We start from the raw sequence: 25,920 nt of genomic DNA on the forward strand, positions 1-25,920 counted from the left end.
ACTCTTTACTGGGGGCATTTGGGTGGCTCAGTCGGTCAAGCGTCTAACTTCAGCTCAGATCATGATCTCAGGGTTTGTGAGTTTGAGCCCCGTGTTGGGCTCTGGGCTGACAGCTCAGAGCCTGGAGCCTGCTTCAGATTCTGTGTCTCCCTCTCTCTCTACCCTCCGCTGCTCACACTCTGTCTCTCTCACTCTCAAAAATGAATAAATGTTAAAAAAAAAAAAAACTTTTTTAAAAAAAAGAACGCTTTACTTTTTTTTAATCTCCTTCAATGCCTAACCACCATTCCACACATCCTCGAATTTCTAGAACATGGATGAGTAAACTTTTTTTAAAAGGCCAAATAGTAAATATTTTTGGCTTTGTGGGCCATATGGTAAATATTTTTGGTTTTGAGGTCCATCTGGGTCTCTGTCAGAACTTCTCAACTCTACTATTAAGGGGAAAGGAGCCATTGATGATATGTAAACAAATGGGTGTGTCTGTGTTCCAATAGAACTTTATTTACAAAAACAGGTGACAAGTGCTGAGTTTGGCTCATGGGTGATAGTTGGTTAACTTCTGCTCTAGAATAATAAACTTCATTAGGCAAGGATGCAATCTGCCTTATTCACTATTTTAGCTCCATCTCTTTGAAGAAGGCCTAATACAAAGTAGTTCCTTAAACAATTGCGGAATGAATTAATGTCCTTGACCATTGTATCAGTTTCTCACTAGTAACATAAGGTAATAATATCAACTGTGGGTTGTTTTTTTTTTTTACAAAACAGTTAATGAAAGTATGTCACACAATGAGCAGAATAGGTAAATAGTAGTTGTTAAAATTATTCTGAATTCCATACCCCAGGAAGAATATGGAAAAACTGAAAGACAAACAGGATTTAAAGAGAAACCAAAACTATATAGTTGAAGAAATACTGAAGGGAAAGAGGGTGTTTTTTCTGGAGGAAGCCCAGGGGAGGCATGGTCATAGCTTTCTTAAATTTGAAAATTATTTTGAGCAAGAGATTTTTCTATATACTTTGTGGCACCAAAACGGGTAGACCTAGGATCACTGGGTAAACATTGCATGGAAATAGATGTCCGCTTATTGCTGGGATGCACTTTTCAGTCGACCCTGCAAAGAAGAGGCCACATTCATTTTCTTCACCGATGCACCTTAATGCCCTAGCATGGGCCTTAACTGAATGGATGAATCAGAATGAAGAGTGAACAATCTAATCTTCAGAGCTGACCAAAGCTAGAACAAGCTTCCTCAATTCGTGCATTGGAAGGTTCAAAAAGGAACTTTCTGACCTCTTGCTAGGGTGCAGCAAAGATACACTGCTACAGTACATTTGTCATAGGAATACACTGACGTTAGTTCTTTAGTTGTGGCATGCTGATTTTTCACTATAAAAGACTTTAGGGTTATTATAAAAACCTGGGAAAACTTATTTACACAGGCATATTATATGTACAGCTTGGTATACTATTTTCCTCTTAAATAACATTTCTATACCTAATGAATACTTTGTAAATATAATTTTAATGACTGCTTAATGTTCCATTCAGTCAAAAGATGATTATCAGCTTAACTATGTCTCTGTTGTTGGAAGTGTAGACTGTTTTATACTCCTTAACAACATAAAAAAATGCTGAAATTCATTTCATATCTCCAAGAGACAGAATTACTGTGCCAAGGTATTTAAAGTTTTCAATGAATTTTGCCAAATTACTATCATAGGAAATTGTACTCATTTAATTCTAATATTATCAGAGTGGCTTCACTGCCACATTTTAATATTACTGTTTCAGAGCAATCTCTACTCTACAAATGGCCATTATGAGCCTTGTTCTTATCATGACCAACTACAATTTAATTTACTCAACCCCCTACTTCCAGGTATCAAGTGATTCCAAAAAGAGTTAAGCTTCCTGGTAGGATTCTGATTAAACATTGAAAAAGTGTGTGTGTCACTTGATATTATAAAGTATTGTTTTTATCAATCAATCTTCTGAGAGAATATGCTTCTGTCCTTAAGGCTTAATCTTGTTTTGCTTACCATCCTTAATTAAGTAAGAACTCTTGGTAATAACAGTTAAATGAATCAACTTTTTTTTAAGTGACATAGCATTTATTCAACTTCATTTTTATTATATATATATATATATATGTATATATAAAATTTATTGTCAAATTGGTTTTCATACAACACCACATGCTCATCCCAACAGGTGCCCTCCTCAATGCCCATCACCCACTTTCCCTTCTCCCCCACCCCCCATCAACCCTCAGTTTGTTCTCGGTATTTAAGAGTCTCTTATGGTTTGCCTCCTTCCCTCTCTGTAACTTTTTTTCCCCCTTCCCCTCCCCCCTAGTCTTCTGTTAAGTTTCTCAGGATCCACATATGAGTGAAAACATATGGTATCTGTCTTTCTCTGCCTGACTTATTTCATTTAGCATAATACTCTCAGGTTCCATCCATGTTGCTACAAATGGCCAGATTTCATTCCTTCTCATTGCCAAGTAGTATTCCATTGCATATATAAACCACATCTTCTTTATCCATTCGTCAGTTGTAAATCAACTTTCTTTAATATCTGCAGTTGCCAGACTACCATGCTCTGATCCTGGCCCCAAGCTTATTGTGGGGAGTCCCAGAATCAATATGTGAACCAAGAGTTACTTACATATTGAATACATATTATGTATCATAGAAACACAGTTGATTATTTTTCCACTGTATGTATATATTGTGGTGAAAAATACAAATTTATTTCAGAGTGTTGCTAAATTCATAATAGCTTTTGTCTTCAAGTGTTTTCTCAGAACATCATAAAAATACAACTGCTATTATGAAGATTTTAGAGATGAGGGGACATTAAAAATGTTCCTTTGTACTCAAAAATGTTGAAAATTACTTAAACAGGTGTACACACATAAATTTGGTGGTGTTAGGCAAGGCATTCACTTACTGGACACATTAATCCAAATCTAGTTAGGATGATTCCTGTTTAGCCAGTGTTCTGCACTGGGTAAAAAATTAATTATCTTACTCCTTTCTCAGAAGTTTAAGCACTGTCTTCTTTCAAGAAACAGGTGGCAACGGCACCCACCTCCAAGGCTGAAAGTTTCCTTATTAAGCCCAGATTATTCAGGGTGAAAGCCAAGCACAGCCAAAATTTTCTCTCAATTACTTTATGTGTGTACTCAGTCTCAGCTACTCATCTCAGACATTTCCCACAGTGTAGATCAGGGGCATGTGTGGTCAGCACAGAGTCAAGAGAAATTACAGGGAAGCTGAGCTATCATCAGCTGATGGGGTGGTTTTTTTGAATTCCTCTGCTTCCATTTACATATCTTCAAAGCCTGAGTGACCATGCTAAGGCAAACACCAGGCAAGAAAAAGAAGGCTGATTTTCATAAAGAGGAATGGAAGTACTGTTACTCAACTCTGCAGTAAGACCACGAAACCTTACAGCTCGTTTTATAGGGAAGAGCAGCGAAGCAGGAAATTGCTAATGCAATGTATTTGGAAGAGAGGAAACATTAAGATCCCAGGCAAAGATGCAGAGATTTTAATACCTACCTAAAGCCCCTACAACACAGGCTGAAAAGTTCAGAGTAAGCATTCAAGAAGTGAAATGCCACTTAATTAATTACAGAGTTGAGCTCGATTAGCTTTAAGGAATCTTATGAACAAGCGAATGGGGTTAACACATAGCATTTAGTTAGCGGGCTTCATTTTTCTTCACAGCTGTGATCTGCCGTTGTTCTTATTTCTAATAAAGCATGATAGCTATCACATATAACATACGTTGTAAGCATGTAGTCTTTGCTTTAACATCTTATAGAACTTATTTCTCAGGTATTTAGGCTGCACTATACACTTGACATCTTTAAGCCTTATAATAATGTTTAACACATAAGAATTTCCAGAGCATATGTGGATATAGGTAGCTTTAAGGAAATCTTTCTTCAAAGTTATTTGCTCAGCTAACTGGAAGAAACTGAGAAAGAAAATACATAACAATAGTATTGGTTTATCAGCCAAAGAATAAAATAAATATCTATGATTCTGTTGTAATATAAACAAATGATGAGATAAGTAAATTAATGGAGAAGGATGAATTTTCCTTATATACTTACTTGGATAGGAGTGAAGCCAAGAAGGAATGAGTGAACTAGAAACTCACCATTAGAATGCCACAGTAATAAGTGCCGTGGAGAAGACCCACCGATGCATGCTAAAATTAGTGGGCAAACTTTAATAAGAAACAGGACCATTGAATAGCCTCAAAGAATCTCTCCCAAAATATGTATTAATTACTGTGGTGGTTTTAACATGTATCCACATGCTTTGATACTCCTCCCTCCAGGAGGTGGAGCTTAATTTCTCTCCACTTGAGTGAGGGCTGTACTTAGTGACGCCATCAAATAGAAAATGGAAAGGGAAAAATAGTAACTTTTCTGTGGAAAACTGGCATACAGTACATATCCTAGCAATCAAGGTTAACATCACCAGTAACAAATCATGTTGATATCATGTATCCCTGATATGATGCAATGAGAACACTTCACCTCCAGGGTGTTCTTCCTAAAAATGCATGACCCCTGTGTAACCATGAGGAAGCATCAGACAGACCCAAAATGATAGAGATTTTACAAAATACCTGACAAGTATGCCTCAAAAGCATCTGAGCCATGAAAGACAAGAAAAGATCAAAATACAGTCACTGACTGAAGAGTTTAGGAAGACATCAGAAAACTGGTGAAATGTGTACCACTCTGTAAAGTCTGTACCAATGTTAACTTCTCAGTTTTGATAAATACACCACAGTTGTGTGAGATGTTAACATAAGCAGAAGCTGGATTTTTTTGTTTTTGCTTTGGAGGAAGAAACACCTTTATTTTCATCAGAAATAATAATGCTTACAAGCTTGTAGAAACAGTTTACTCTAAGAGACAGAAAGCCAGGAATTAGAGTAAAGGTAACAGTAAGATGAGAAATTATACAAAGATTAACCTTGATGGCATGTTTGCTCTAAGACTAAGTGGCATAGGTAACGATTTAGTATTACCCAATGTACCCAGTGGCTGAACTGATCCTTCCTTTCCTTTGCCTCCTTTTTGGTGGTGGCTGGCTTACACAGTAGTGATGTGCTCTCAAGGTAGCAGTAGTATATAAGTAGCTGCCTAGAGATCAATTATTGGTTTAGGATAGATCCAAGCTATTAACTTTGAGATGTGCTTTCTATGAGGAGGAGAATCTCTTGTCTGACTTGGCCCCAAAACAGTTGCCAGGTCACAAGCCACACATTCTCTGTTGGGAACAGAGATGCCCTAGTTTCTTGGCAGCACTTACGGATCCTCTAGCCTTCTCCCCTGCAAAGCAGATCTGAAGACCATAGTGAGACAGGACTTTAGAGCTACAGGCAGAGCTGGAAAGAGTTCAGCATTCTTAACGCTGTGTGAAGGGTACATGAAACCTCTCTAGACTATGTTTGCCACTCTTCTATAAACCTAAAATTATTAAAAAAAAAAAAAAAGATGTCTGACATACTTGAGAATGCTTCTCCTTCTAACCATTTTCTGGTTTTCTTCCCTTCACAACAACCCTTCTCCCACTTGACAAAAGAAAACACTTCTTCCCCACACTTCATTTAGCTGTGGTAAACTGCCCTAGGGTATAAAACCACCTACAAAGCACACCAGAGGACACATCTCAAATGCCTCTGAGGGTGAGTCTAGTGGGAGGAAAGCAAAGAGTATGCAGGAAGGAATAATGACCAGAGCTATTTTTTTTAACCTGTAGCCAATCTCTCTCTCTCCTGCCTACTTACTTCCTTGATTACTACTATAAGCCTACAAACCTAAGAATTTTAATTCAGAACTAAGAAGATTATCACAGGAAGGTGGTAATACATTGATGTGAATTTTTCAAGAATTAAAGTCTAGGGGTGCCTGGGTGGCTCAGTCAGTTAAGCATCCGACTCTTGATTTCGGCTCAGGTCTTGATCTCGTGGTTCCTGAGATTGAGCGTCGTATAGGGCTCTGACCTGACAGAGCATAGTCTGCTTGGGATTGTCTATCTCCCCCGCTCCCTTCTCTCTCTCAAAATAAACAAATAAGCATTAAAAGAAGAATTAAAGTCTAACACTTTTTCTTGGAGAAAAATAACTTTGATCTGGCTGATAAGTTCAACTGGAAGGATTGACTTTGCTAATTATATTATGTGTCAGACATTTGCATATACTGAATGAGCTAAATTTGAAACTCTAAAGTTTTGGTTCAAATATATTTAAAGTACATACAATATGCCAGAATACACATCTTCTGCAGCTATTTAAACTTGATAAAAATTTTATATATCCATTTTTAGATGTGAGGTTGTAAACACTTTTTCAAAATTCCTTTTAGGAGAATGCAAGCAAAAACTTTTAAGAGCAATTCAGTAGAAAGGGAAGAATCACTGTACTGCACTTTACTAATGTGAAGTGGTATCCTTGAGAGCTGGAAGGGTGTTTGGTCGGTGGGAGTGCATCAGTCAGAGCCCCAGGAGCCACAGGGCATGCTGGGATACAAGCAGATACCGAATAAGATTGAACACATGTCTGGACTGCAGAGACTCAGAGGGAGAAGGCCAGATCCCTTATCTACTCTGGTTTTTGACCTGCCTTGGGTCTTAGATCCTTTTGAGAATTTCTTTAATGTTATAGACTTCCCTCAAAAAATAATTCACATAATTGTGTACTCTCTAAATTTGGGGTATAATTTAAGGACACAGTAGGGAAGCCTTGGTAGAGAAGGAAGGATAAAAATGTCAATGAGTGTGTGAGAGCATTCCAAAACATTTTTTACACCCATTAAAAAGCTCAGCCCATATGGGATCATAATATTGACCTGAGAATGAAGCCATGCTCATGACTAGGTATGTCAACTAGGTTCATCATTAGTATATCAGCCACCCTACCCTCCTCCTCCTCTACCACCATCTTTCAGCCATTATCCATCTCAGTCTCCCTTCTTCCCTCTGCCCCCCATCCACCCCTGTCCAACATCTGAAAAACACTCTTTAATTTTTAGTGTGAACTAAATCTTGGCCAATCATTTAATCTGATAACCTGATTTGGAATGAGAGCCAATACTAGCCTATAAGGTGCCTGTATACATTTTTTAAAGTCACCTCCCTCTCAACAGACAAGTTAGAAAAGCTCCCCTCTAGGAAGACGTAGACCCTAATGTAGGGATTGACAAGCAGATAACATTTTTGTACAAGGAAAAGGTTACCCCTTCCTCTGGAAGGATGAAGCCAAGCAACAGGGCATAGGTTTTGGTGAACAGCGTTGGCTGGATTTCTGCCCTCCAATCTTGATGTCACAGTCTGAGCTTCCCCTGAAAGCAGAGACTGATATAAAATCTTAAGCGCAGGTAGTTTCTTTAGGAAATATGATTCATGGAGCAGCAGTGAGCGTGAAACAGAGAAAGAGGAAAGAATAATACAAGGATACATTACGGAGTTTGTCACTGCTATATGTGACTCATGCTTGATCTTACTGTAACCTTCTGAGCAGCCTTAGGAAATGTCATAACTGTTCATCCAGGAGACAAAAGGGAGATAGATGTAATTTATCCACTGGCTTCTGTTTCCAGCAGTCAAGGATGTCTCCACAGATGCACTTTCGGGATTCACATGCATGGAGGTCAAGGTTTGGCACTAGAAAAGCTCAGGGGCAGGGAGCAAGATAGATATTAGCACCTGAGGTAAGGTGCTAACAGACGACATCTGTGAGAAGCTGCCTGAATGATGCATAGAACCGGTCACTGAAACATGGCTACAAGGATGCAAGTAGTTCATAAGAGGTGTCTTATACAGGTTCACAGCACACACTTAAAGCCCCCTTCCTGCCCATTTGAATCTTCCCTTAGCTCAAATCCTTCCAAATATTCAATGTTTCACTACCTTACCTTTGCCCTACGTTGAAGCCCACCTTAAAGGAAGAAAATGAGAAGAAAATTGAGATGTATACAGTTTCTAAAAGATAAAGAAGGGATGAAGAGGCCCAGTCAGTACATAATTTGTCACTGGGCTAAGCACACTCTGAAGAAGGCAGCAACCAACACAAAAATGAACCCAAATTACTGTTACCTTAGATGCTCCAAGAATCTTGATCCAGAGATACTTTATGAACAACATCTTTAAAGTCTTTCTGAAGGGCTGGCAATATCACAACCTTCACTCATCCAAACGAGGCAGCATGTAGTTTGGGAGAACTTGATGTCAGGCAGGACTGTGACAGGAGAGGGCTGTGGTAAACCACCTGCTCCTGAGTCTCAGCAGAAAGTAGAGAGAAGTCATTTCATATGTTTTGGGTCAATCATAACTCCTCGTACAATGTCAGAAATTAGCCATTTCAGTCACTGAGGGGGTCCACAGCACACGCTGTGGGAATATAGGGATCCTAAGGAACACATCCATTTACTAGTTCAAGGTCTAACAAGAACAAGGGAGAAGAAGAGGAAATAGAGGTGGAAGGAATAAGGGGTTGAAACAACAAATCTGGCAGGTCAAGGCCAAAGGAGATGGGAAGATTAGTGCTTCAAGAATGGTTTAGTTTAAAAAAAAAAATGAGGGCGGCCCAAGCCCAACCTCAGCTGGGGCCACCCAATTGGAACCTAGGCCAAATTTCTGCAATAAACACTTCTGGATCACATTTAAAAAAAATTTTAGATAAATAAATAAATAAATAAATAAATAAATAAAATATGAATGAATGAATGAATGAATGAATACACACATAACAGGGAGGATAAAAGAAGGTGGAGAGGGATGTCATAAATGAATGAGATTTAACTAGTAGAACTGAAAATAGTAGAAAGGAAATGGTTAAAGTCAGACTAACACAAAAAGACGCACGCATGTGCACACAGAGCAGAAACCACAGACACACTTGTGCCCTCAATCCTTCCTGCACAGCTGTTAGCACTTGCAGGAAGCCCCACCTAATCCCCAGGCTCAGTTGCCACCTCTCCTGGACGCCCTCCTCTACTACAGCCCTCCTTAAGCTGTGTGGAACTGATTGCTTACTTGTCTGTCTCCCCACTTTGAGTGTTTGTTCATTTCTGGAAAGCAGAAAGCTTGGCTCTTTTTTGTAGCAGTGTATAATTCAAAGTTGTATCTCTGTGACAAAATATTGGTTAAAAGAATAAACCAACTATCCTTTCCATGAAATGGAAGTGTGAAAATAAGTCTAGAAAAGTCAAATTCAGAGTGAAGTAGTTTTGGTTAAAGACAAAACGAAACATAATAAAAATACAAAATTCTTATTAAAAATACAGATTATTTGCTTTCATACCAAGGGATTCTGATTCAAACTTTCTATCTCTCTAATTGCAGTTTCAAGTTTAGAAAGAAAGAGTTCTCCCAGGAAATTCTTGCCATCAAGCATTTTCTTCCAATTCTGACAAAAGAGTATTTCCAGCTTTCAATTATATATTCAGAAAAACTTTCAATCCAAAATAAGATAAAAATGGTATCAAACAGTATTTATCTTTCTCTGTCTGACATATTTATATAGACCACATTTTCTTTATCCAATCATCAGACCACATTTTCTTTATCCAGTCATCCACTGATGATCACTTAGGTTGTTTCCATCTCTTGACTGTTATAAACAATGCTTCAATGAACATGGGGTGAAGATATCTTTTTAAGTTAGTGTTTTCATTTTCATTTCATTCCATTTCCTTCAGATACATTCCCAGAAGTGGAATTACTAGATCATATGGTAATTCTTCTTTCAATTTTGAGGGGAAACCTCCATGCTGTTTTCCAAAGTGACTGTACCAATTTACATTCCCCACCAACAGTGCACAAGCATTCCTTTTTCTCCACATCCTCGCCAACACTTCTTTCTTGGTAGTTGCCAGATGCATGGGGGGAAGGTGTGGGCAAAATGGATGAAGAGAATCAAAAGTCATAAGGATGTAATATATAGCATGGCAACTATAGTTAATAATACTGTATTGCATGTTTGAAAGTTGCTAAGAGGGCAAATCTTAAAAGTTTTCATTACAAGAAAAAACCATTTATAAGCAAGTATGGTGATGGCTGTTGACTAGACTTGCTGCAGTGATCATTTCACAAAATACACAGATATTGAACCATTATGCTGTATGCTGGAAATTAATATAATATACATCAATGACACTTCAATTTTAAAAAGAGAAAAAGGAAGGCAGTTCATACATGCAAATACTTCGTCATGACTTCAATGATTTTGACTCAGTAGTAGTTTTGACAGGAGCCAAGTGAATTTACACTTTTACAGAACTTCTGATTCAGGTGATCCATGAGCCACACTTTGTGGAAAAGCCACTGGACATCTATTGAACTATAGACAGTAAACCCTATGCTAACCAACTGTCTTATAGTGATAATTCTGTCCAAGGGCATACAAGAATCGTCATCAATGAGCATGTCCTCCTGGGGCAGGAGGCCCCAGGAAGCACTGGGATCACATGCAGGGCTGTCCTATCCATGTCAGGAGACAGAAAAGTGAAAGCAGGCCTGACCCTGAGGCACTGCTAAAGCAAAATGATGTAGTATGTCAGGAACATAGTATGTGAAAGTCTCTCACAGTGGGAAGTATGTTTAATTTCTTCAAAGAAGAGGTTAATGGTCAACAAAAATATATAATCAAATATGCTTCATAAGGAACCTTTATTCATTTTCTTGGAAACACTGAGGAGCTGTCCTAAAAAGGGTGGGGCTGATGGGTAGAGGTGTGTTGGAGAAGAGAAGGGTGTAAGGAACAACCAGAAGCATAATAGAGAATGACTCCACAGGGGAGAGAGTACTAGGGCTGGAGAGTTTCACAGATGGATTTTATAAAGGGCTTTGACAGTTTAAGGCTTGGACACAGGCTTAAGGGAAATGGCCAAGCCCACCATACATGGATGAACAAAGACCTTGATGAAAACAGGGTTATAAAAAAACATCTGGAAATGAAAAGCCATCCTGTTACTGAATCCAATTAGCATCTCCATCCATTGCTGTGTCTTCCATGACACTGTACATACAGCAGGCACTTAGCAGATGCTCCTAATATTGGCTATGAGAGGCATCTCCTCAGATACAAAACCCATACAATCCAAAAGAAAGAATATTTCATAACTTTTAATCATCCTAAAATAATAATAATAATAATAATAATAATAATAATAATAGTGGTACCAAGAAAGACATAAAGAGATGGCAAGGGTGTACCTTGGCTCAATCTGGAAAATCTAGAAATATCAAAATTGGTCTGATGCTGTGAGTAGCTCTGCCAAGAGTAAATTTACATGAGTATTATTTGGCTTGAGGAGGGTTTTTATTTTCTTCTGTTTTTCTTTTATTCTTTTCTTTTTTTCTTTTTTGGCATGGGAAATGCTAAGTTTCTTTAAAAGACAAAAAGTTGATGTCAAGCAAAAAATAATGGACTGTTGACAGAAAAGGAAATGTCTGAGGTCAGTGGGAGAGACAACACAGTGAAACAGGATCACTCAAACACTGCTGGAGTAAGAACAAATTGGTACAAAATTTTAAAAAAACAATTTGACAGTATATATCAAACATCCTACATTTTTTAAATAAAATCTTTGACCCCCCCCCCCAACTTTACTTTGGAGAATCTCTCTAGGAAATAACTGAAAACTATGCTGTTTATCAGTGTCATTTAAAATTGCCAGAACACTGAAGAAAAATATCTGAACATCTTTATAGAAAACAATTGCGATTTAGCACCTGAACATCCCTTCAATTTAGGGGAAATCCCAAGAGGTAAAGACTTCCAGGCCTAGCCTCCCCCTGTGGAAGACAAGTGGGCCATGTGCCTGCAACACAGGCTCAATCAGTCAGATACCCATACCTGGAATTTTGAATATTGAAAGTGTGGCACAAAGTCACACTAGGGGACAGTTGGAAATCTATAATAATTGAGAATGTTTATTCTGGGAATTACTGAATCACATTATTTTTTTAAGTAGGCTGCACACCCAGCACAGAGCCCAATGTGTGGTTTGACCATGAGATCACGACCTGAGCTGAAATCAAGAGTTGGATGCTTAACCGACTGAGGCACCCAGGTGCCCTGAGTCACATCTCATATGTTAAATTTAAATCCATTTAAATTCATATGTTCACCATGTGTCACATGTGAAAGCTAGAACATTAGTTGGAAAGTAACTGGACTTTGAAAATTATACTGAGGATATATGGTGCTATGGACTGAATCATTTCTTGCCAAAACTCATATGTTGAAGTTCTGATCCCTAGTGTGATAGTATTTGGAGATGGGGCCTTTGGGGGGGGGGGGTAATTAATTTTGGATGAGTTCATGAGAATGGTGTCTTCACAATGGAATTAGTGCCCTTACAGAAAGAGAGACGAGAGGGCTTGCTGTCTCTCTGCCATTGTGAAGAAACAGCAAGAAGGCAGCTGTCTGCAAGCCAGGAAGAAAGCCTTCACCTGGGAACCAAATCAGCTAGCATTCTGGTCTTAGATTTCCAGCCTCCAGAACTGTAAGAAATAAATTCCTGTTGTTTAAGCCACTCAGTGTATGGTATTTTGTCATAGCAACTTAAACTGACTCATACACGAGGGAAGATTTGGAGGTCTCTAAGTACTTTGAACAGTCAACTGCCATTCTTGTGTGATGAATGAGAAGGCCCTCTAATAACCTCATATAAAGAAGTTGTTTTGCAAGAAAAAAATCCATTTCTCTTTATCCCTTGCTTCTCGCTACCACTAGTCTTATAACTAGTGTCAGATCCCAGCATGTTTTGGAAATACAATGACAAAGTCAAACACTTGCAGGAAAGGTTTCTACACCAAAAGGATTGCTGGAATGTACAATTTTAAGTCAGAAAAATCTGGGGAATATGTGTAGAAAGAATTCTGAAGTTTTTCAAACAAGTGTACTCAGCACAAGTACATTCACCAGAGACTGTAGATTTGAGAAACGAATTCAAGCAGTTACAAGCTGTTTTAATTGGTGTTGGGAGGCTTTTCCTGAAACTTAAGACATAACAGAGGGCAACACTAAATGAGATGCCAGAAATCAAACAAACAAACTTGGTTTATAAACAGGACTATATACGAAGAGCTCATGAAATACGAATGATGGGATGAACTATCATATGCAACTCATCTACCACCACCCATCCTCTATAGCAGTCAAGTGGCTCTGACACCATTCATCAAGGCCGTGAGAAATACATTGGTGAGGAGAGTGTTAATATCTCTGAAAAGCACTTTAAATGGCTCTTGACTAAGACCAGGATACTGAGGGAGGCACTGCAGCAAAACAGACCCCCTGAACTCCCTGAGGATGGAAGGATCCTGAGATGTCAGAGATTCAGAAGCACTGCTGAACCACCTAACACAAGATAAGAGTGGCTGCCACAAACAAAAAGGAGGGCCAGAGTGAAAACTGGAGTGGCTGACTTGCAGCTGTTCTCTCTGACAGAGAACAACTGACCATGAAGTCTATGGCACCAAAGTGTACCAGCAGATCACCAAAGTGCTACCTAGTTTGTATAACTGGTTAAGACTCCAGGCTGGTGAAGAGAGGCCTAATCTGAGCTATAAGCATCAACGATCTCAATACCTCATGGATGAAGAGCTTCTTAACTGGAGGGGAAGAGGGGTGTCCTTGAGGAGGACTCAATACAAGCACTTTCTATGAACGCTTCCCCTAGCCTTCAAGCAGAACCTGTGGCACTGGGGACTTTTGGTCACATGCTAAGGTTCACTTTGAATCTTGGCTATTCAGAGTACCACTGGAGTTCACCTGTTAGATAGGGGCTTATTGGGTCTTCTGATAAATATTGATAAATTCTAAACAAATAGCATATCAACATAGCCCTGGTGGAACCCCCAAAATATTATGGGTATAATAACACAATAAATAACACAATAACATGAGTTATTTCCCTATATTCTGGTATACCGTTGCCAACTTATCAGCTGACAGATTCCTCTTCCTGGCTCCTTGATTTGTAGAGCTAGTGAAGTGGTGAATCTCAAGTCAATAAAACTTGAGAAACATTTTTAAAAATTTTAATGTGTATTTATTTTAGACAGAGAGAGACAGAAAAAGAGGAAGGGCATGAGCAGGGGAGGGGGAAAAAGAGAGGAGGACAGAGGATCCAAAGCAGGCTCTGTGCTGACAGCAGACAGTCCGATGCGGGGCTCAAACCCACAAACTGTGACATCATGACCTGAGCCGAAGTCAGACACTTAACCGCCTGAACCACCCAGGGTCCCTGTAAATATTTTTAAAAGCCTGCTTTACTTCCCTGGAATGAAATTCATAAATATAACCAATCTACACACATACATACATACATACATACATACATACATACACACATACATACATAACAACCAGAATGGCCTACCTATAATATGAAGAAGAAATAAAAGGAAATTAATTTATAATTAATGCATGATTGCATTGGAAGTCGTAATAGATTAGTCGGATACTTGCCCCATACAAAGAATCACTGTGAATGTTACATCTGTCAATGAAGGGTGACATATGTATGTCATGTGGCAACTCAAGACACAGAAGCAGCATTGCCATCATTGATGTGATTTTGAAAACTTGTGTTCACCTCAACACAATTAGGCTATTAGAATATCTGGAGTATCATTTGCAATTTGTGCAGGGGTAGGACAATGCTCTCTTGCAGAAGTCTGCCTTGTGTGCAGGGTGACTAACATCCCCGGCCCTCGTCTGCTGAATCTGGTAGCACTGATCAATCATGGAGCAGTCAAAAGTGTGTCCACAAATTTTCAAAATGTCCCTGAAGGTGGTACCACCCATGTTGAGGACAAGTGTAGAAAGTGAGGACCATAAAGCAGGGAGGGCTACTTGGGTAAATCTCCAGGATGAGTGTCTTCCTCCAAACATGAAAAAATATAGAGGAGGTGATTCCCACTAGAATATAAGCTACATGATGGCAGGAACCTTTGTTTTGTTCACCTACATATCTCAAAGGTGTAGAATAGATGTGGCACTCATTAGGCACCGAATACATATTTGTGGGACAAAAAATGGAAAATTCCATTTAACCTTTCAGTTTAGCCCACGCAGAAGACATTAGGGTCTCAGGGAATTGAAGGTAGTGACAACATGCTCACTTAATCAATTGATTGCACTATGTGAAAGTGCTCTTCTAGATGTGTTGTTCTTCCTGAAGCAAATAAATACAGACTTGGGTATCTAGTATGTGGCTTTCAATTTTTAAAAAATGTTTTTCTCTCTCTGTATCACTAAAACCAGAGAAGTCCAGAAGCAGTTTGCTACAATCTGGCAAGGTGCATAGTATATTTTTACCATCCTGCCTCAGAATCTTAGGAAATCGCTAGCTCCATGCCGTAATTTGGTACCAAAAATTTTTTTCAACATCACATCCTTCCACAAGATACCATGTCTGTCCCTTATAGAGATGATATCTTAATACGTTCTGTAAACCAAGACAGAATTTATCCTAGAAACTTTGGGTAGATACCTACATATCACAAAGTGGCATTTAAATCCCTTAAAAATATAAAAACCTGATAATTTAAGGAGGGTAATATCAGAATATTCTTTCCAAGGTTTCTATGCTATGCAGGGAGCCTCCTACCACACAGACAGGTTTCTTGGGCCTCTTTGTGTATTGGAGGCAACATTTAAAGATTGCACAGTCAAGGGTGCCTGGGTGGCTCAGTCAGTTGAGTATCTGACTCATGATGTCAGCACAGGTTCATGGGATCAAGCCCTGCCTCAAGCTCTGTGCTGTCAGCTACGAACCTGCTTGGTATTCTCTCTCTCATTCTCTCTCTCATTCTCTCTCTCTCTCTCTCTCTCTCTCCCTCTCTCCCTCTCTCCCTCTCCCTCTCTCTCTCTGCCCCTCCCCTACTTGAGCCCTCTCTCTCTCTAAAAATAAATAAATAAAAACACTTAAAAAATAATTTCTTAAAGATGGCACAGTCAGAAGAGAGAGCCCAATTACCAGGATCCTAAGTGTCCTAGGCAATGTGACCTTGGCTACATCTCATCTCCCTTGATTCTCCAGTCTGCCCATTAGTTCCATAAGTCACCCAAATTACCCTTTCAATATAATATGCTTTTCTGTTTCCATTTGCCAGAGTTGATATTTTTTTTTTTATATTTGTATCCAAGAACCCTTACTGGGTTTGGGTTTATTCAACAATCCAAATTGGAGAACAGAAAAAAAAAATTATAGTCACAATAAGTTCACAAGCATACAGTGAATATTTATATAGTATTAAGTGAAAATAGCTGGATGCAAAATGTTATTACGTAAATAAGTACAATAAACATAAAAAGTGTGCATAAAACACTGGAAGAAAAAACATTGAATGGTTTTCTCTGATAATGGGAAAATGGATGCTTTTTCTTTTTCCTTCTATTTCCAATTTTCTATAATGAATACCTAATTCATTTATAATAGAAAATGCTTATCTTGTAAAAATCAGGTTAGCAGGAAGATAATAAAATTTGAAAAGACTTCATATATTAGAAACTATTAATGTTTTTGTATGCTAAGTTAGAATAAAATCCTTTCTAATAAAAAAAAACTGTTGGGATAAATGAATCAATGTAGAAACGTTTTTTGAGCTCATTAAAAGTCATGTGTAGCATTCCTCTCTGTAGCTGCATTTATTACTGTCCCTGCTTAGCTCACGGGAATCACTAAACAGCACTATGAAAAAGGAGGGCTAAAGGGTACTTTCAGAGGAGATATTGGAGCCTAGAACCTTGGTGTATTTGTTTCCCATTGCCACTGTATAAAGTATCACAAACTTAGTGCTTAAAACAACACAAATTTATCACCTTGCACTTCTGAAGGGCAGTAGTCTAAAACAGATGTTGGCCAGGCTGTGCTCATTCTGGAGGCCCTGGGGGAGATTTTCCTTCCTTGTCTCCCTGCCCCTCCCCCCCACTTCTACAGGACACATCCTTGGCTCATCACCCCCACCAATCACTCAGACCTCTGCTTCCTTATCACTCCTTCTCTGGCTCTGACCCTCCTGAATTTGTCTTATAAGGGCTGTAATTACATTAGATGAATCCAGATGGTCCAGGACAATCTCTCCAACTCAAAATCCTTGACTTAATCTTATCTGCAAAGCCCCTTTTGTTATGTAAAATAACATGTTCCCACGTTTCAGAATTAGGATATAAACAACCTTTGGCAGGTAGGATATGATTCTGCCTACCATACTTGAACTTTCAAAACCTCAGCTATCAAATAGGACTCAATGCCTTTCTGGAATGGGAGAGGGGTATGACTATCTTTTCAGGGCAATTTTCTTCACTGCCTTCCCCAGAGCCTGGGTACTAGCCATGGCACGCTGGTGGCTACAAAATGAACTGAAGTGACCCTTGCATCCCGCAAACAAGATTTCATGACACAGCACTTCAAAAAGTTTCTGAGTTTTCTGAGTTTTTTAAAAGTTTGAAGACCACTGTGTTCCTTTAAAATCTTCAGGCAGTGCTTGCTTCGGCAGCCCATGTACTAAAATGTTCAGGCAGACTGGAAATTCTTGGGGTTTTTTGTTGTGGCTTCTTTCTATTGGACTAGTCTATTTTCCTCACAATATCCACCAGAAAAGAGAGTATTACGCATTTATGTGGTGACCTCTCCCAATAAAACATTTTCTATCTGCCTATGAGAGAAGCAAAGTATAAGACATGAGTCATAAGGCAATTAACTAGGCACCTTGGGAAAAGAAATAAAAGAAGAAAGTGATAAGTAAACTCTCTTCTGGGATAGCTTTTGCCTGATAGCAGCAACAATTAGATCAGAACAACTAAAGAATCACCTTTTCACAATTATTTTTACAGTATTTTGCCACTTTAGATGCTCTGGAGAGAAGTGTTGTATGTTTCTTATGTTGTAATAGGCAATTTCAACAATTACATTTGTATAGCACTTGATTACTACAAAATGTTTTCATATAAATCATTTAATATTATTTAATGTATACGTTATTTGGTGTATTTAATAGAATAAATGTGCACTTCTAACAATTTCTTTTCTCTATTAACACTTTTGCTTGACATCAGAGTGGTATGATGGTAATCATTTTACAACTGGCTTTGCTCCCTACCTGCCCCCAGTTAAGCCCTAATATGTGGTGATTTCAAATATCCATATGGAAACACTGCCACCATAGTTGACTGCAAGTTACCAGTGCATCACTGAGCTAGGAGTTAGGAAGAGATGTGCACAATCAGACCTGGCAAGTAGATTGAAGTGGGCTCCAGAATCTCTCTCCTATTTAGTACCCAAGCTTCCTGTTAATGGTCTCGTATCCTAGTAGGCTTAACTAAAGAGAAAACAACTGGCCTTTGAGGAAACACCCAGGTGGTACTCTGGAGCTCAAACCAGCTTCCACAGGAATTATAGTATGTAGTTGTGTTATGCTCTGCCTACTTGCCCTTTGCTATTTCTGTAGCCTCTTCTGGCTGCAGTGTGCCTTAACCTCTATTGGATAACACTTGTTACTCTTCTGTGGCATACAGCCGTCAAGCTACTAGCTTGCTTCACCGTCAGAATATTTAGCTAGTGATTCGTGGAGCACAGGATTAGAGAAGCCCAGTTTTCTTGCCTCAAATATTTCCCTGTGGTAGAGACCAAAGCCAGTCTCCTCTGGATCTCAGCACAGAATCACACCCTTAGTTTCTTCACTCCCTGTGTTTGGCCAGGGTGCATTTCTTTAGAAAATCACTCATACACTAATCCTCATCTTGGGGACCTGCTTCTGAGGCATCCAACCTAAGACATGTATAGGGATGATCACACCAGGTCTTTGCCTCTAATTTGACCTTGTTTCAACCTCACCCTCTGGATTCTTTAACTACACTATTCTCCTGGCAGTTGGTGTAAAATTTATGAAGAATTTCTGATTATGAGAATTCAATGTATTTACAACATAGAATATTATTGGGTGGGGTAGGATATCAAATTCTGGGGAAATGTGCATTTTAAACTGTTTAATTAAAGTAACAAAATGTGAGAAGTTCTTATACATATTTTCTGAAGCTTCTAGCTCCAAGCTGCCCCCAACATAAATTAGGCCTATTTAATCATGCCACCCACTTCCTGATTACACCCAATCACATGAGCAGCATTTCAGACGGTGTGCAGGGAGAGTTCTGCCATAATATGGGGGATTCTGTTATTAACATAAGCTAACCAGATCTTTTCTGGCTGAGGAAAAAGAAAAGATCTCTCTGCTCTCAGTGGAAAAGATTTAATTTGTCTTCAGAAACACATCCTGTAACTAAGTGGAAAGGTCTGTTGCGCCTGTAAGAGGATGCCAAGTGCACAATCTGTAACGAGAAACCTCTACAATTTACCCATAACAACACAAAGCGAAGACACAGCTCCTGACTTCTAGAGACTTTCTTTGGCTCCACACACAGAAAAAGACCCCAGAGGAATGAATGCTTCTGTTTCCAGACTAAAATATAATAAAAATCCTACTACCAGTAAATTTTAAAAAGAAGTTCTCTGCAACGAACAGTGAGAATTCCTCTCAGTGTAAAAAGTACATGCCTGTTGGTGCACATACCTGACTGAGGTAATATGAATGAAATTATGTCCTTACTCTGTGTGGATCATAAAACCAAAATAGGATAAAATTCACAGCTTTGGGGGAATAGGGGAAGATGCAAAAAGATGCCTTAAAGCCTCATCTGTTAGTATTTCCTCATCTTCTGGAAGAGAGAAGGTTAAATTCTCATATAGCTTCTAGAGAGTACTTACAAATGCATTCAGAAAATAAAGCAGATGTTGGCAGCAAGAATAAAAATATGAACAAATGGGAACTATTACAGAACTTTATAATCTGCATCCACACATGAACTATTACTTCAATTATTGAAAAAAGTGCAGTCCAAACAAATTCTCAGGCCATGCATTCTCAGGCACCTTGCAAAGTCGCTGTCCAAAGATAGCACACAGGAAGTTAAATCTTGAGAGAGTCTTTTTTTGTTTTACTGATTTTATCACACCACCTAATTATAAAATTTTCCAGTTTAAGGGGAAAAAATATTTCAAAAGAAAAAAATATATTTTTAAGCTGTTAACCGATTAGAAATAGGATAGCAGATTAAAGAATAAAAATTGATAAAAGAACTTTAATATTATGCTAACTCTGTACACATTGGTGTTGAGAAAAGGAATTGCAGAAGCCTGCATGGGTCATAAAAATTAATTAGAGACTTTATTTACATAAAACATTACCATCTAGGCAGATATGACAAGAGATCGTTATGGAGCTGTGTGTGTGTGTGTGTGTTCACTCATTGCTCACAGAAACAGAAGTCCAGGTAGAAATGTAGGCACATCATACACGTATTGGCTTACACAACAAGCCAGATTATATTCTTTTGTACTGTCAACGAAATGCAGTTCTACTCAATTCAATGCCATTATGGTAGGAAAAGGGTTTCTACATCCAGTAAGAAAAAAAAGAGAGAGAGAAATGAAACATTTGAAGAGAAGAAAGTATAGTCATATGACAAGACCAAGCAGCTTCAGAAGCAATGTGCCTTACATAAAACAAAGTAGATGATTTCTTGTCTTGTGCAAAACCTTAAAGGAGCCTTATGATTGTTTATCGTCTTCCCCACAGAGGTATATGGGTGGCAACTGAATTGTAATTGTTTGTTCTTCCTACTCATTGCATTGCTATTGCCCCGACCTTCACCTTTCAAGTCCTATAGTTGTTCAAGTTAAAATCCCATTTCATTGTTATTACAGTTCTCTCTGGTGGGCATGTGGATAAGTGATAAGAAGGGTGAGAGGGATGTAGGGAAAAGCTAGAAACCGAATAGCAAAGCCTAATTAAAAGTGCCTCATAAAGACATAATCTTTGACAAGTGATTGAGTTCAGAGTCTCTCCTAACCCTGTCTTCCTTTGTACCACACAATGGCACCTTGAGCATGGCATTGAGGCTCCATCCAATGGCAGGCAGAGGCGAGAGAGGAGACATGTGCGGGCAACAATGAGCAGGAGTGTTGGTTTTGAACTCAGAGTGTCAGGCTGCTGACAGACCGCAGCCTGACACAAAGCTGGCAAATGACAAAGCGAGGGAGCTGGTAATGAGACACTGTTTGCACCCGTAAATGGGCACCCAGTAAAGAGACATGAAGGAAAGGTCACCAAGTGGAATGCATGAATGACAGAGCCCAAGGAGGTAAAAGTCACCTGCCCTGAGAGGCATCTGCATGCAAGGCAAGCAGCAGTGTTGAGCTGGGAAAGTGGGGATGCCCTGCGGGGCCTGACTTCCCACAGCTGTGGCCACAAGGCAGGGTTCAGGATTCCTCAGGCAGCTGCGACAGGAGACAAACCTTGACACGTACAGGCCTCCAGCGTCCTGTGTAAGGACTCAGCACCGCTCCTGGGAGCCCACAGTGGGTGGGGATTAGCATTTTGACCGTCCTCGGTATTGGGGATTAAACTGCAGTTGACACTTCCTGACAGGACTGTAAGGTACAGTGGATGTGGTCAGGATTCCCAAGAAGCTTGGCAGGCCACACAGTTTCAGAAGGCTGGGTAACAGCTAGAGGAAACTCATCGAGCAGGAAACCTGAAAGGACTCATAGGGGTCTCTAAGGTTATTGTAACCTGAGTTACAAAAGGAAAAGCCCCTGCAATCTGAGGCAAACATCTGAGAAACATGTCTGAACAGAATTGTTCACAGTGCAATGCTCAAATATCAGTGGGCGTTTGCCCCAGAAGACAGAGCATCCTCTACTCCTGTCACACTGTCTGTATACACTCTTCCACTTGGGAAAGTCAGTCACTTTGCATCTACAGGAGGGCTGCGTCAAACAGGCCTCCCAGCCTTCTCTTTGGGTGTCCATTCTTGATAGACATCAAAGGCAACATGAGTACAAACAGCCTGACAGCTCTATTAACACAAAGGAAACAATTCGTAACTGGTTCAAAGTATTGAAAACAACTCAGTTTGTAAAATCTGTATTTCAGACAACATTCCAGAAAACAAAATTTTTAAAAAATACATTATGAGAGTATTAGATACTAGTACATATGGAATGAAGGCTGTGTTTTTTAACATTCTTTATAAATTCTTTTTTTTTTCTAATGCACTCTGAGTCAACTCCATAAAGTTGGCCTGTTACACTTTATTCTTTCAAATACCACTCCTCTAATAAAGGCTTCTATTGAAGACCTGCGTGGATTGTTAAGAACTGTCACCATAAAAATATCATCTCCTGGTCTTTGATATTTTCTAAAGTAAAAGAGCAATTAGAATGTAACTCTGGTTTAAGTTTAGCTGGATTCCAATCCAATTAGCTTTATAAATTAATAACTCTTCGTATTTTAACAGTAAGTGATGTTGTTTAATTAGTCAGTTTACTGTTTCCAGTCTTAGTTCAGAATTTCACATTCTGATGAGTTACAGAGTTTTAATTGAGTGGGTGAACATTCATCCAGAAAACTGTGCTAAAACTTCTGTCAGAACACTGTGGTAACATTAAGATTCCCAGGTGTAACAAAATTACAATAATCTATCTCTAGAATTCATAGTATTTATAGCAGGAGTCACAAATAAGCTGCCTAGGGATATTCTAGGCCTGCAGACAGGTTTTTTTTTCTTTTTCTTTCTTTCCTTCTCCCTATCTTTCTTTCTTTCTGTTTTTTAATGTTTATTTTTATTTTTGAGAGAGATAGAGAAAGAAAAAAAAAACCATGAATGAGGGAGGGGCAGAGAGTGGGGGACAGAGGATCCGAAGCAGGCTCTGTGCTGACAAAAGCAAGCCTGATGCAGGGCTCAAAGTCACATGAATTGAGCCAAAGCTGGATGCTCAACTGACTGAGCACCCAGGCACCCTCTCTATCTTTCTTTCTTTCTTTCCTCCCCAGAACTATACACACACACACACACACACACACACACACACACACACGCACATACATACAGATATATAGAGATTAGTTAGCATCACCCCAAGTTAAAGTCATGTAGATTGCACATTGTTAAGGGCAGAAGCTTCAGACTTGAACAGCAGCTGCCCCCACTCCCTTGAATGGCTTACATGCTCTTCCATTCTTTTCCATTCTTACTAGGTCTATGTCATTTACTTGCTTTAAGTACCGGGATCCTGTGAGCAGGCACTCACATTTGCCACTACCTATTCACATACAGTGTCATGCAATGTTTGTGTCACCTTAAGGCTTTATCTTTCTTAGAATTTTCTACATCTTTGCAGTAGAAATTCTGCAACTGGGTTATGCAATAACTTTCTCCCCTTTTTTCACCAAGCACATTGGAAATAAAATCAGTTCACCAAATATTAGGATATAAAAGGAATTAAGACCAGCATCAGCATATGCTTTAGTGCCAACAGGCATCAAAATGTCCAACATCATCTATGACGTGGCCTAAAGATTTAAGGATAGAAGGTGTTATCAAAAAGAAAAGGAAGCAAATGTGACATCCAGGAAAGAAGGGAAAAAAGAAAATACCTGAGTGAGGATAAAGAGAGAAGCAAACACAAGGAGAGAAAGGCACTGTGTCCCTCTGGTAGAGAGACACCCACAGTGCCACCCACGACTCTCTCAGGGGCAGCTCAGTGGCCCAGATAACACCAGTTACCTACCCAGGATTAAAGCAACATATTAGAATAAAATTTCTCAGGGAGGAGGAGGAAGAGAAGGAGGATTTTATCTGCTAGGTAACAATGTTATGCAATCACTTGCAAAATGAGTAGAGATAAACCATTTGTTCCAAACAAATCCACTAAAGAAAAGTAGTTCTCCTTGAAATGTGTTCATATCTCTCAAGGTTTTGCTGGTTTGAGTCTTAGGTAAGCCCACCTAATAGTCAGTAATAGACACTAATCTCATCATCTCCTAGACCAACCACACTGGTGACCAAAAAAAAAAAAGCTCATTTCATTATTTCAGCTTATTCCCAATATTTAATAATAGGAGACATTTTGAGGGCACTAACAGGGTTACTTGTCAGGAACTCCTTTTACATAAGGCTAAAAACACGCCAGGAGTGACACTTGAAATTGATCATCCTTTTAGCCGTTCTGTCAGGCTTCCGAAAATTAATGAGTGGGCTGCAGAAGGGAAGTGGCTTACCAGAACATCGCACAAATTTGCTGATCCTGACTTGTTGAAATTCTGCTTACCTAATGCAAAGCTAAACACCTCACTTCTCCACAGTGTTCACATCCTACCCAAGTCTCCTCCTGGGCTTCCTCCATATTCCCTGTCACTCCCTCCTCAGGCAGTCACAGTGAAATACAAAAGAGAGCAGTAGAAGTCACTCTCTTCAGCTAACGGAATGACACAAGGGATACTTTTCACACTTAAACTACAAAATCACTGTACTTATGCAAAAGTCAAGATTCCAAATGTCGTATGGCATGTATTCAACAATACTAACTGCATGAATATGGTGTTCAAATCACTACCTGAGATGCAGTAAGAAACTTACCTGGCTGAGGAAATATCTTGATCAGGAAGCTGTTTCTCCTATGGCAAGGTTTACTTCTGCACTCTGTAGGAAAGACTTCTGCCATTTTCCAAGTATGAGAAACTCAGTTGCAGGAGCTGTGGAAAGAAACAATATTCTCTGTCCTTAAAATACTATAATTTACTGAGCTAGAGAAAAAACATAAACTCAAAAAAAGTTAAGTATAACAGCAAGTGACAACCATTAATAAGGCATTCTCCAAGTTATGGCAATTGAATAATAAACACTCCACACATATTTCTCACATTCACTTCCCCCTATAAACCCTAGGTCCTGGCTAAGCCCCTTTAGTCACAGAGCTGTATCAGACAACACTGCCATCTAGTGGGCCTTTGAGGAAACTATCAGAACCCACATTTATGAAGTTGTTTTTCTTCTTGCTAACTAAAGCACTTAACAGGGCCCCAAAGTTATCTTCTGAATACTCCTGGACTTGAATTTCAGCTCTACCACTTAGCTCTGCAAACTTGAAAAGTTACTCTTGTGCCTCAATTTCCACCTCTGTAAAATAAGCAAAATCATAGTACTTGCCTTGCAGGAATTTTGTGAAAAGTAAATGAATTAGCACTTGTAAGGGACTTAAAACAGTACCTGGAACACAGGAAGCTCTAAGATTTTATTTTATTGTCAATATTACAATAATATTTTCTGATGATGCTTTTTAAATACTTGTACTTAATCCATACTTTGGGATAAATAGACATTGTTGCTTGGCTTGGAGCCATAACTACCACAGATGACATTGTTGAAATTAGAAAAAATGTTTAGATTTTTAAAAATATTCTTAAACTTTCAGACAGGATCTTGGTTATAAATTAATAACCATCTGTTCACATTAACTTCACAGAAGCTAAGGAACCACTGAGAGGGAAGTGAAGATGATTGGCTGCAGATGACATTAGAAAAGAATAATTTCCTGAAGCATTTGTTTGGGGTTTTGTTAAATTTAGAAATATTGAGAAGCAGAGAATAGAAAAAAGGAGGATACATTCCAAGTGGTGAAAATAGCATGTGCAAAATCTTAGAGGAATGAGCAAATGGAAAGCTTACAATTCAGATAAAGCTCTGTTTAAAAAAAAAAAAAAAAAAAAAAAGGATACCTTGGCAATTAAATTTATTTTAATGGCTCTTGAATATATATATAAAAAAAGAGTGTATAAACTCTTTTTCTTACAGTCTAGAACATAATACTGCTGTCTTAAAACCCAAACTGTGATCTAGATCCAAAAAAGAAAGTGGAGTGTATTGTCAACATCCTTTTTCCATCACAGTATTTAAAATGGAAGAAAATTGAACATATTAAAAGAGATTTGCCCTCCATTTTTCACACTGCTCTAAACTGAGCATGA

At 38.9% G+C, this 25,920-nt stretch overlaps 1 long non-coding RNA gene across 1 annotated transcript in view; it reads right to left on the minus strand.

The window, feature by feature from the left end:
* Window positions 1-482: 482 nt before the first annotated feature.
* Window positions 483-25,920, minus strand: part of LOC147583242 (uncharacterized) — an 85,548-nt gene continuing 60,110 nt past the window's right edge. The window contains exons 2-3 of the long non-coding RNA XR_015246734.1: window positions 24,533-24,648; window positions 483-1,118 (exon numbers count right to left, since the gene is read on the minus strand). This is a non-coding gene — a long non-coding RNA (uncharacterized LOC147583242). The remainder of the gene's footprint in view (window positions 1,119-24,532; window positions 24,649-25,920) is intronic.

Source organism: Puma concolor, chromosome A2 (genome assembly GCF_028749965.1).
Source record: "Puma concolor isolate L17-30 chromosome A2, mPumCon1.1.hap2, whole genome shotgun sequence".
NCBI classification, from domain to species: domain Eukaryota; kingdom Metazoa; phylum Chordata; class Mammalia; order Carnivora; family Felidae; genus Puma; species Puma concolor.